The sequence below is a fragment of the Pelodiscus sinensis genome, chromosome 2, assembly GCF_049634645.1.
Source record: "Pelodiscus sinensis isolate JC-2024 chromosome 2, ASM4963464v1, whole genome shotgun sequence".
Classification (NCBI taxonomy): domain Eukaryota; kingdom Metazoa; phylum Chordata; order Testudines; family Trionychidae; genus Pelodiscus; species Pelodiscus sinensis.
The window spans coordinates 187771216-187784231 of NC_134712.1; the positions used below are offsets into that span (position 1 = coordinate 187771216).

The following is a 13016-nucleotide window of genomic DNA, read 5'->3' on the forward strand; positions in this document are numbered from 1 at the left end:
GGTAAAAAAACAAGGGTGATGTCATGCTAGGGGTCTACTACAGGCTACCTACCCAGGCGGAAGAGTTGGATGAGGCTTTTTTTAAACAACTAACAAAATCATCCAAAGCGCAGGATTTGGTGTTGATGGGCGACTTCAACTATCTAGATATATGTTGGGAAACTAAAACAGCGGGACACAGACAATCCAATAAGTTCTTGGACTGCATTGGAGACAACTTTTTATTTCAGAGGATTGAAAAAGCTACTGGGGAGAAGCTGGCCTAGATTTGATTTTAACAAATAGGGAGGAACTGGTTGAGAATTTGAAAGTGGAAGGCAGCTTGGGTGAAAGTGATCACGAAATCATATAGTTCATGATTCTAAGGAATGGTAGAAGGGAGAACAGCAAATTAGAGACAATGGATTTCAGGAAGGCAGATTTTGGTAAGTTCAGAGAGTTGGTAGGTAAGGTCCCATGGGCAGCAAGACTGAGGGAAAAAATAACTTAAGAGAGTTGGCAGTTTTTCAAAGTGACATACTTAAGGGCAAAAAAGCAAGCTATTCCGCTGCGTAAGAAAGGTAGAAAATACAGCAAAAGACCACCTTGGCTTAACCAGGAGATCTTGCATGATCTAAAAATAAAAAAGGAGTCATATAAAAAATGGAAACTAGGACAAATTACAAAGGGTGAATATAGGCAAACAATACAGGAATGCAGGGGCAAGATTAGAAAGGCAAGGGAACAAAAAACGAGCTGAATCTAGCTACAAGCATAAAGGCATCCTATAAATATATTAGAAGCAAGAGGAAGACCAAGGAGAGGGTAGGCCCAGTGCTCAGTGAGGAGGGAGAAACAGTAACAGGAAACTTGGAAATGGCAGAGATGCTTAATGATTTCTTCGTTTCGGCCTTCACCGAGAAGTCTGATGAAGGAATACCTGATATAGCGAATGCTAGTGGGAAGGGGGTAGGTTTAGAAGATAAAATTAAAAAAACGAACAAGTTAAAAATCACTTAGAAAAGTTAGATTCCTGCAAGTCACCAGGGCCTGATGAAATGCATCCTACAATGCTCAAGGAGCTGATAGAGGAGGTATCTGAGCCTTTAGCTATCATCTTTGGAAAATCATGGAAGACAAGAGAGATTCCAGAAGACTGGAAAAGAGCAAATATAGTGCCCATCTATAAAAAGGGAAATAAGAACAACCCAGGAAACTACAGACCAGTCAGTTTAACTTCTGTACCCAGGGCCGTCCTTAGGATTTATGGTGCCCTACGCGGGATTATTAAACTGGTGCCCCTATGCCTAGATTTGTCGAGCAAAAAAAAAAAAAGGAACCCACCAATACATTAAAATCACGTTCCTTCACCAAGACCCCACCCCTTTGGAACCCCATTCTCTGTTCCCCTCCTCTCCTCACTTGCTATTCCCAGCCATTATACCCTCTCACTGGGTTGAGACAGGAGGTGCAGGCCCTGGGGTGGGAATGAGAGATTTGGGTGTGGGAAGGGGTGAGAAGTGCAAGTTCTGGGAGGACATTTGGATGCAGGAGAAGGGGACGCTGGCTTGGGGACAAGGCTCCAGGCTGGGGAATGTTGGGCTCAGGTGGAAGGTTGGGCTGCTGAGAGCAAGCCACAGGCTTGTGGCTGTGAGGGTGCAGGAGTTTGGGCTGGGATGCATGAGGGGCTCGGGGCAGGAAGGCTGTGAGTACGATGGGCTCAGGACACACATTTGCCATGTGTGGATGGTGCAGGAGTGTTATGGCAGAAGGCTGAGGATGTGGGGTGCAGGAGTTTGGGGATGTAAGAAGCTCAGGACAGGAGGTTCCAGTGTATGATAGGCTCAGATTTGGGGTCAGGTGGTGCAGGAGTGTTACGATGCTGTAGTGAGATGGGGATTTGGACCCAACTGGGGGTATGTTGGCCAGGCTTCATTTTTAAATAAAATATTACGTCAAACTCAAAAGGTTTTAACATTGTCTTTATATATGAGAGGGGCAGGGAACCTGTTTTGAGTCAGGGGTCCCTGACCCACAGAAAAGTCAGTTGGGGCCACACAAGTGAGATGCCAAAAAAAAAAACCCAAAAAAACCCAAGCCTCACTAATGTGGTCCCAAGGATGCTGGCACAGCTGGCAGGGTGCTGGAGCCAGGGACAGGGTGGTGCTGGGTGCTGTGGTAGGTGGCAGGGTGCTAGGTCCAGGGACAGGGTGGTGCTGGGTGCTATGGTGGGTGGCAGGGAGCTAGAGTCCGGGGACAGGGTGGCTCTGGTGCCACGGTGGGTGGCAGGATGCTGGGGACAGGGACAGGGTGGTGCTGGGTTCTGGTGACAGTGTTGGTGGGGGGCAGGGTACTTGTGGGGAGTCTGGACAGGGGACAGGGGGAGCTGCAATCCTGCAGCACCTCAGGGAAGTGTGCAACTGCACTCTCCCTCCCCAGACAGGTGGCGTGCGAGCTGCCTGAGCAGCAGGGGCTGTTGCACCCCAGGAACTTACCTCTGCGATGCCGTCCTGCGGGGTGAGGGAAGGACACAGGGAGTCCCGGGAAAGTGAAGCTCTGTTCCCTGGGAGGAGTCGTCAGCACAGCATTGTCACCCTTGTAAGCCCCGTAATCTCTTCCAGCTCCCTCCTGAGTTCTGCACCCTTTACCTCCTGCCCTGACTCCTGCTCCCCCACCTCCTTACCCTGAGCCCCCCTCATCAGACCCTGTGCCCTGAATTCACCCCTCCTGCCCTCATTCAATCAACCTCTGCCCTTAGCTGCCCCCACAAACCTTTCAGCCCCCTCGCCATGTTGTGCTTAAAAGAAGCACCCAGGATCTTTTTCAGAGGGATAAGGCAACACGCCACATTTATTGAACATGCATAGATTAATCAATATTTATCATATGCATATGACATCACACTCATGCACTCTCACACACACACACAAGCACACTCCGTCTTGTTGTTACCAAAAGTTGTTCCCCCTAACCGCACTGGCCAGGTGAGTTAGGTGGGGGAGGGGTGGAGCCAGGCTTCTGTGGACAAGAGGAAAACCCGGGGTCCCTCTGCAAGACATCTCCTATTTATCCCCCTCATGCAGCCAATTAGTCATCACCTCACCTTTCTTAATGCTGCTTCAGAGAGAGTTCTTCCAAGGGCAGGTACTTGCTGCTTGACTCCCAAGGCCTCTGTATATCCAGTTCTCTTAATGAGCTCACTTTGCAGGTATTGTCTTGGGTCTGGCTCCCAGACCTTCTCTACCCTTGCAACTGCTGCTGGAGGGGCTCACCTTTCATTCTCCATTCACACCTCATTCATTTCAACAACAGGGCAATCAAGGAAAGGGGAGAGCTCAAAAGACATTTTTTTCTTAAAAAGGAAAGTTTCTCTTAATACAAAGTTATAGGAGAAATGTTACAGAGATTCTATAAGAACACTTAGAGATATATCTTAAAGGACAAGATCTTAATAAAAAGTTTTATGAGAGTGATATTATTACAGGGATTTATCTACACCCACACATCTTGACCCCTACCCCTTACCAAGAGTCCCCCATATCTCTGCCCTGACTCCAGCCCTGCAACCTTATACTCCAACCCTAATGTCCCGTAACAAACCCTGTGCCCTCAGCCCCCTACCTCCTGCCTTCATTAAAGCACCCTTCCACTCCCAGCCACCTGACCTCATTCCTGTACTCCCACCCTTTTTTATTCTAGCAAAAGACAGAAAACTTGCAAATATTGACCACCAAAAAACTATAGCTGATGTTGTGGTGGCGCGTCGGGGTTCCCCCGCCTCCTGCACCCCTGTAGTGGCACGTACAGACTCCACCAGCCAGTAGAATAGAGGGAGTTTATTGCTTTTCTAGGTTACAGCACAGCATAGACGTAATCCGGTTACAGGGCCAGGCCTAGGATGCCTCAGCCCCCCTGAGTTGGGGGAGACTGGGCCCTTAAATCCCAGCCCCCCTTTGCTTAGGCTGCCTCCTCCATGATTCCACACAGAAACTCACCTGCTTCCCAGCCAGGTGCTGGTCTCCGCCCTCCTTCCTATGTCTCCCTCCCTGGGAGGCTGAGCCTGGGTGTCTGGGTTAATACACATTTGGGAGAGTCAGTGAGAATCTCCCATCACTGCGCAGGGGGACCCCGGGTCACAGAGCAGACAGCCCCTCCACTACGCCACAGATGTTATGATCACTTTCCTTCTTATATTAATACAAACTTCCTTTTAGGCTTTTCCCCTTCATTTTTGAAAAATTCTATCATATAAATAAAACATGTACATTTTTCTTTTATTTTGTAACCTCTCCCCCTCTTCACTCCCCTCCTCCCGCCCTACCCCAAAATTACCACTTAAAGATCCAGATACGCTCAAAGGGACATATATATGTAATTACAACCTGCATAATATCATCTCCACCCAAAGAGAGTGAGGAGGAGTGAAAGCCTCCTCCTTGCTCATGTGTCGCTGGGAGCCTGAGCGGGACAGGCAGTACCCCGGGATCTGCAAGTGCCGGGGTCAGTCCCACTCCAGCCAGCCCCCCTGCAAGCTGCACCATCCCCCAGCTCTGCTTCCTGCCCCCCCTTCCATCCGGTCAGCCCCACGCCCCCTCCCCTTCCCCCCGCAGTCCCCACCCCAGCTCTGCTTCCTGTCGGCCTGTTCCTCTTTCTGATCTCCCCAGGCCAGCACCGCCACACCCCCCCTACCCTCCCAGCTCTGCTTCCCACCCCCCTTCTATCAGGCCAGGCTAGCCCCGCAGCCACCCGCTCTGCTTCCCATCCCCCCATCAAGTGTGTCCATTTTAGGGAGAGGAGGGTGCTTTACCTGATAATCCTACTAGCGCAGTCTCCACGTGCGCAGCTCAGCTCCCACCTGGCACACAGCCAGCTCACCCCCGCCCAGCAACTCATCCAACCCAACCCAGCCCTGCTGTAGGGGAGGGGGGAGACAGGGGTGCTCCGCAGGGGAAGGGGAGTGCTCCATGGGGGGAGGGGAGAAGTAAGGTAAGGATACTGCCACAGAGCTGTCCAGCCAGCCTGGCTCACCTTACGAGAGTGCCACACAGGTGAGTTCTTTCCCCCATCCTTATCCCTCCCCTTCCAACAGACCGCAACAGCCACTTCCCTCCCTCAGTCTGTGCTGCAGCCTGCAGGCAGCGCATTGGGCTCTCTCTAGGACCCTGCTGTTGCCTGCTAACTGCTTCCCATCTATCCGGCAGAGTGGTGCCCCAGAAATTCTGGTGCCCTAGACAGCTGCATACTCTGCATATATTTAAGGACGGCCCTGTCTGTACCAGGAAAGATAATGGAGCAAGTACTTAAGTAAATCATCTGTGAACGCTTGGAAGATAGTAAAGTGATAGGAAACAGCCGGCATGGATTTGTAAAGAACAAATCACGTCAAATCTGATAGCTTTCTTTGATAGGATAACGAGTCTTGTGGATAAGGGAGAAGCGGTAGACGTCGTATACCTAGACTTTAGTAAGGTGTTTGATATTGTCTTGCATGATCTTCTGATCAATAAACTAGGCAAATACAACTTAGATGGGGCTACTATAAGATGGGTGCATAACTGGCTGGATAACCATTCTCAGAGAGTAGTTATTAACAGTTCACAATCCTGCTGGCAAGGTATAACAAGTGGGGTTTCGCAGGGGGTCTGTTTTGGGACCGGTTCTGTTCAATATCTTCAGCAACGATTTAGATATTGGCATAGAGAGTATGCCTATTAAGTTTGCAGATGATATCAAGCTGGGAGGGGTTGCAACTGCTTTGGAAGATAGGGTCAAAATTCAAAATGATCTGGACAAACTGGAGTAATGGTATGAGGTAAACAGGATGAAGTTAAATAAGGACAAATGCAAAGTACTTCATTTAGGAAAGAACAAACAGTTTCACACATACCAAATGGGAAACGACTGTCTAGGAAGGAGTATGCAGAAAGGGATCTAGGGGTTATAGTGGACTAAATAGGAGTCAACAGTGTGACACTGTTGCAAAAAAAGCAAACATGATTCTAGGATGCATTAACAGGTGTGCTGTGAGCAAGACACAAGAAGTCATTCTTCCGCTCTACTCTGTACTAATTAGGCCTCACTTGGAGTATTGTGTCCAGGTCTGGGCACCACATTTCAAGAAAAATGTGAAGAAATTGGAGAAGGTCCAGAGAAGAGCAACAAGAATGATTAAAGGTCTAGAGAACATGACCTATGAAGGAAGACTGAAAAAATTGGGCTTGTTTAGTTTGGAAAAGAGAAGATTGCAAGGGGACATGATCGCGGTTTTCAGGTATCTAAAAGGGTGTCTCAAGGAGGAGGGAGAAAAATTGTTCTTCCTGGTCTCTAAGGATAGAACAAGAAGCAATGGACTTAAACTGCAGCAAGGGAGGTTAGGTTGGACATCAGGAAATAGTTCCTAACTGTCAGGGTGGTTAAACACCTAGGAATAAATTGCCTAGGGATGTTGTAGAATCTCCATCTCTGGAGATATTTAAGAGTAGGTTAGATAAATGTCTATCAGGGATGGTCTAGACAGTGTTGGGTCCTGCCATGAGGGCAGGGGACTTGACTCGATGACCTCTCGTGGTCCCTTCCAGTCCTAGTATTCTGTGATTCTATGATTAAATCTCTGAGGTGAAAAAAAAAACCAAAATAACCCCACAGGTCCTTCTGTGGTATCTCAAAGTGGACACCCCAAAACTTGAGGCATCCAAAAGTCACTAGATGCTTTTGAAAATACAGGCCTTAGTATTTGTGAAGAATGCCAAATTAACAGCCATGGAGACAGAAATCCTCTGTCAACACAACACTTACAGCATGGGAACAGCAGTACAAGTTTCAGCAGACTGCACTGCTAATGTACCCGAGGCTTCACTTGAAAGGACCATCTCAAGGGATAGGAGCAATTTAGTATTCACACTCACTCAATTCATGGCACTTCTATGCAACAAGGGTGCAAATTAAAAAAGGTTTTGTTACATGACACCATTTAGCTACCAATAGGAACTGAGCCTATTTATTTCACTTAGACCACAGAACAGCCATAAGGTGGAGACAATTTCAATCTATACATAAGCATTTTTAATTACTGGTTTGTAATTCCTAACCAGGCCCATAAGTGATAATCCTCCTCACCTTTTTGAATTCAGACTCTGTCATAGATTTCTCCAGATACAAAAACTGACTCGCTTATATTTCAACAAGGAGACAATTTCAGTTCACTTTAATTTGTGCTAAATGAATATTCATTGTATATGAGTATTCTGATATCACTGCTTGAAGAATTTTTGTGTCAAGTTTGTTGGGTTATTTTTTTTCCTATTTAAAAAAATTCCATGCCAGGAGAAAGAAAACATTGTGCATAGACAGCCACTTGTACATCAACAGCAAATGCTCAGAAATAACAGCTCTCAAACAACCCATGGGTTGACTTTTTCTCTTTGTAAGCCCTTTGGCAAAGACTAGTGAATAATAAAACAGAGTCAGACTGATTCACAAACAGTACAAAGGGCAAAATTCACAACAAATATTCACAGTGAATAATTAAAACAGATCTTCTTTTAACTATTTTGTATTGTGGCTATAGTTGAGATAAACCTAACCCTTTGGGAACACATATCCTTTTCTCTTTGGCTATGTCTAGACTGCAGGCTTCTTTCGAAAGAGGCTCTTTCGAAAGCATCTTTCGAAAGAACCTCTTTCGAAAGATCGCGTCTAGACTGCAGGCTGATCTTTCAAAAGAGCAATCCGCTTTTTCGAAAGAGAGCACCCAGCGAGTCTGGATGCTCTCTTTCGAGGAAGTCCTATTTACATTGAAGAATGCCTTCTTTCGAAAGAGGAACTTTCGAAAGAAGGCGTTCTTCCTCGTGAAACGAGGTTTACCGCCATCGAAAGAAAAGCCGCGTTCTTTCGAAATAATTTCGAAAGAATGCGGCTTGAGTCTGGACGCAGGGGAAGTTTTTTCGAGAAAAGGCTACTTTTCCCGAAAAAAACCCTGAGTCTGGACACAGCCTTTGAGATTATTTTCATCCCTATTTATTAGGCCTCCCAAATCATGACTTTCTCTGTATGCTACCCTATTGTGATTGGCTCTTCTTTGTTGTACAGGACATCCTGTCCCTTTCTTGTCTTGCTATCCCTCTATTGAATTTTTGACCAATTACTACTTCTCATCTTTGGCTCTTCTGCCTTCTTTGTTTTTTCCTTGAACACTTACTCTTCAAAAAATTAATTAAAAACTTTTTCTCTACAGCAATTCCTTTTCATCTTCTCATATATACTCATTTATGTAATTTCCTTTGTTGCATTTACCAAAATGTCCTTACATAGATCATTAGCTATTTTAGGTTGGATTCAGACACTGCTTCTCATGCTCTGAGTAGCAACTTACTATCTTTTTAACACTACTGATTTTGATCAAGTTAATTGCAGAGTAAGGTCCTACTCAGCATAAAACTACTGTCTTGACATCGTTGATTTTAATCCACCTATCAGGGTTGGCGTTTTTTTCAGCTTCATCCTTAAATTCAGTAACACAGTTTCTTTTATTTACCTAAGGCTTGATATTACATATTGTACCTTGCATACCCTGTTATGACAATTGATCCATAACTTCTGCCTGCTTTGGAATTTACCATGGAAAGTAGGTCAAGTTATTTTCAATAAAGAATGTTATAAAACGACTCAAGAGAACTGAACAAGAAACTAGATTGGTCTAAATCAAAAAGAATATGTTGAAATAAACTAAGGATTGTTGAAACTATCTTTATTAAAAGCAGATGTGGACTCTGAACTCAATGAACCCAAATTAGTGTGTTGGATATTAGGTGGACAAAATAATGAGATGGGCTATTCCATTCACTATTCGCTTTGTAGGTCCTTAAAGAAAGACTTTAGGGGAACAGACAGAAATAAAAGACAGAGCAAAAACAGTTTGAGGCTATCAAAGCAAGCTTCACCATAATGTTTGCTACCTCCATCATCTTCTGGGCCCTCATGCCTCCATCATCCTTATTCTTAGAGCTGGCCTGACCAGACTGGGCCAGAGAAAGGAATCCAGATGATACTACCAATCCATGAGCCCCAGCTAAATCTCAACCACCTGGAATGAAATGGGATAAGACCTTAGCAGCAGCTGCTGCCTCAACACATGTCAACTAACTTCTCTTTTACCCAACAGGACAGATTTACCATTTAAGAGACTCTCAAACAAGGGGTCTTTTTTTCCTTCTAAAACTCCCTAGATGGCAAGAAAGGAGACAAGAAATGTTACACTGAAAGTCTGACTTCTACATTTCAAATGCCTTAACTACCTTTCCTTCTTTTCTGTTATTTTAATAAAAGGATTCGTAATGATGCCTTTGCCATGGTACTAAGAGGCCCCAGATCTTTTTTAACACTATTTAATGCTGGACAGTGACTGGATTATGTGAAAATCTTTGGACCATTTGTTCCAGCTAAATTAATACAACACACTTCATTATTTTAATTACATAGATACCACTATATTCCCCTCCCCCGGGCAGATTCCTCATCAGGTCATTAAAGTATGTACATGGGAATTAGATTGGGGTAATTGCCAGAGATATTGACAGGCTTGAGGAGAGCTACAGGATACTGGCAGAGGCCACTCAGGGTATGTCTACACTTGCTCCCTAGTCCGATACAAATGTAGCATACCGAAGTTATTTGGCAAGCAATGGCTTCATTAGGAGTCTGGGGGCAGGTCTACACTGCAGCGTTATTTTGAAATATTAGGGACCTAAACTGTTTTCCTGTATGGGAAATTTCATGTAGAGCACACAAATCTCTAGCAAGTCTCCTTGTCAGAATACCTACCTTTGAGTTGTTTGGGAAGGGGAAAGTTAGAAATGGGGTTTGCCTTATCCAAATGGATCTCCTGGGACTGAGGGTATGTCTACACTTGCTCCTTAGTCCGAACTAGGGATACAAATGTAGCATACCGAAGTTGCTAATGAAACGTGGAATTTAAATATCTTGTGCTCCATTAGCATAGTCACATCCAGTCGCTATTTTAAAAATCCACTAGTCCGAATTAACTCACCGCGTGTACATGCGGGATTCCGAAAGAAACCCCTTCTCTCAGATTATTTGTTACTCCTCATTGCATAAGGAGTAACAGTTAATCCAAGGGAAGGGGTTTCTTTTGGAATACCGCATCTACACACGGTGAGTTAATTCAGACTAGTGGATTTTTAAAATGGCGACCGGACGCGAATATGCTAATCGGGCACTGGATATTTAAATCCCACACTTCATTAGGAACTTCAGTATGCTACATTTGCATCCCTAGTTCGGACTAAGGAGCAAGTGTAGACATACCCTCAGTCCCAGGAGATCCATTTGGATAAGGCAAACCCCATTTCTAACTTTCCCCTTCCCAAACAACTCAAAGGTAGGTATTCTGACAAGGAGACTTGCTAGAGATTTGTGTGCTCTACATGAAATTTCCCATACAGGAAAACAGTTTAGGTCCCTAATATTTCAAAATAACGCTGCAGTGTAGACCTGCCCCCAGACTCCTAATGAAGCCATTGCTTGCCAAATACTAACATCATTTCTTCTTTTTCTTGTCTTTTTCAGGTACTTGGTGTCATGGATTAACAGGGTCTGATCTATGCCCCAGCCTGTGCAACCAGACTCTTGTGTCAAACCCCAAGAGTCCGCACACTGCCAGAAGAGCAGGCTCATGGTCTCCATGGCTCTGAAACTGGGCCTTCAGGCACCAGTGATCCCCGTATCCTTCCATACTGCAGCAGATCCTGCTGAGCTGAACTTCCATGGGAGGCTTGTATTGTACCCCTTCAGGAGCAACGTTCCCAGTACGTATGTGCAGTGATGGCAGGCAGCCTTTTCAAAAACAAGGTCACAATGATATTAGTCATCTGGCACTTGAAAGTCTTTGGCCTTTGCTTCTCTGTGCTAATCTAAGACAGTTTAGACTGATCAGTATCAGTGCTCCAACCAGGCAACCTGCTGTGGAGTCTATTTTGGCTTTTCTGTTGGTCCAAACTAAACACTTGTATTTCTTTAAAATCCAGCTTCTAACATATCCATCCAACACCTTTCCCCTTTCTTCTCCTGCTCAAGACTTTGCTCCGATTCCCTGAAGATAGGTAAAGGGGAAGTTTCCTGCTTTTCAGCTGTTGGTTGGTTGTTCTGGCCATTGGGGTTCCCACTATCTTTCTACATCCTCCATTGACATGGGTTGGTTTCCACAGTCTGTAACAATCTATTCATACCACCTCAGCCACTTGCATGACCCATAACACCTCATGTCTTTTGCTTTGCCCCAGGAGCATTTTAACTTTTTTGAAAAGCAAGCCCTAGTCCAGTAAGTCACTGCCACATGTCTCATTCATAAAAATAGTATAGAAGGGTCCCAATTTGTTACACTTGATTCCACTATGATATAATCATCAGATCACAACAAAGAGCTTCTCCCACAGGAGGTTAGTAAAAACTTTTGTTAGAGCAATGAAATTATTTTGGTTGTGCTTTATTTAACTAAATCATATTGTATTTAAATTAAATGCACTGCAAAAAGAATATAAATTACTTTCCTCTGCATCATACTGAAAGAGACTATAATGAATTTTTAACCTTTTGGACTGTATATTTCAGGATTTTCTTCTTCATAGTCTTGGGGCCTGAACTAGCTCACACTGAAACCAATGGAAGTCTTCTACTTCACAGTGCAGGATGAAAAAAATACAGTTTTCTAAACATTTAACTTCAATATATTTTACCTCAATAGTTGTTTTGTGCTTTTTGGACACTCACTTAACATACCAATTTCATCATAAAAGACTAGACTTTTCCACAGAAATAGTCTACATTTTATTCCAATATATTTGACTTCCATCTTTTGAATACTTTTAATTAATAGCAATATTTTTTTATCTGAGCAGAGTTTAACATACGTAGGAGTTCCTCCATCAATAGTAATAATTTTACTTTGAAGAGGTCTGCATTGTCAGAGGGCAAACCACTTTGAAATCAAATGGAAAGCATCTCTTTGCTCCTGAGATAATGAGCTCATATAATTGAAAAATGTCTGGTTGAGTATTACAAAACTGAAAAGTCTTTAAAATTAAAATGTTGTTCGTCACTTACCTCATCGTAGATGTCCTACTGTTTTCCTCTTCTTTAATCTCTTCTTCAGATTTATGTAGGGGACATTTTCAAAGGCATAAATGGAGTTCAGCTCCTACTTCCCAGTGCCTTTACATTTTAAAGGGCAAAGAATTCATTAAATATCACACTTACAATAATTATCATTATTTTAAAGAATTATCAGTCTTTTAAGGGAGGGGAATACCAAGTAAAATAATTGTGACATTTTCTCTTCCAAACATTTTATTCTTTCAGTTCAAGAGAATATAGTCTGCAGAATATTTTTTCTTTGAAATGGATGCATATATTTCATCTACTAATTGTTTTTTAATTAGTACTGTAATTTTATCCACTATAAAAAGTGAGTCCTTTCAGAGGAAAGACATGTGACACATGCTTCCAATGAACTCTTCAAATAGTAAGAGGGACAAAGCCTTATCTCTGCCCCATGGCTATCTTGCCTACAATTTTACAGTGCCACCAGGCATCCTTGTGATCACAAGCACAATGCATAGAATTCAGCATGGGACTGTGAAGTATGGGGACATAATGGTTAAGACTCATTCATTTAAAACACTCTGAAAGAGTGAAAGGGGCACATTGTACTAACAGAATATTTTACAAGTTAAAAGGGATATCATCAAGATTGGCAGACCTATGACCTACATTCACAGGATCACTGAAAGTTTTACACTATTGTTTCCACTACAATAAATGTATTTTTAAAAGTCACAGTAATGCCCACTTAAATTAACTTGTTTGTTGTCAATCTATGTCAGATGTCCGAGAAGCGCAGGAAGTTTCTATTCTAAAAGCTTATGGATCCTTCCTGAACTATCTTACTTCTCTCTGTACGCATAAAGGCTACGTCTAGACTGGCCCCTATTACGAAATAGCCATGCTAATTTCCAACTTTGGAA

General features: G+C 43.7%; 1 long non-coding RNA gene across 1 annotated transcript; it reads left to right on the top strand.

Annotated features, from left to right (window-relative positions):
• The first annotated feature begins 2339 nt into the window (after nt 1-2339).
• On the top strand, nt 2340-11702 carry LOC142826824 (uncharacterized). Its single transcript, XR_012901081.1, has 3 exons — nt 2340-2577; nt 10564-10802; nt 11605-11702. It is a non-coding gene; the product is annotated as an uncharacterized LOC142826824 (long non-coding RNA).
• Nucleotides 11703-13016: the final 1314 nt, after the last annotated feature.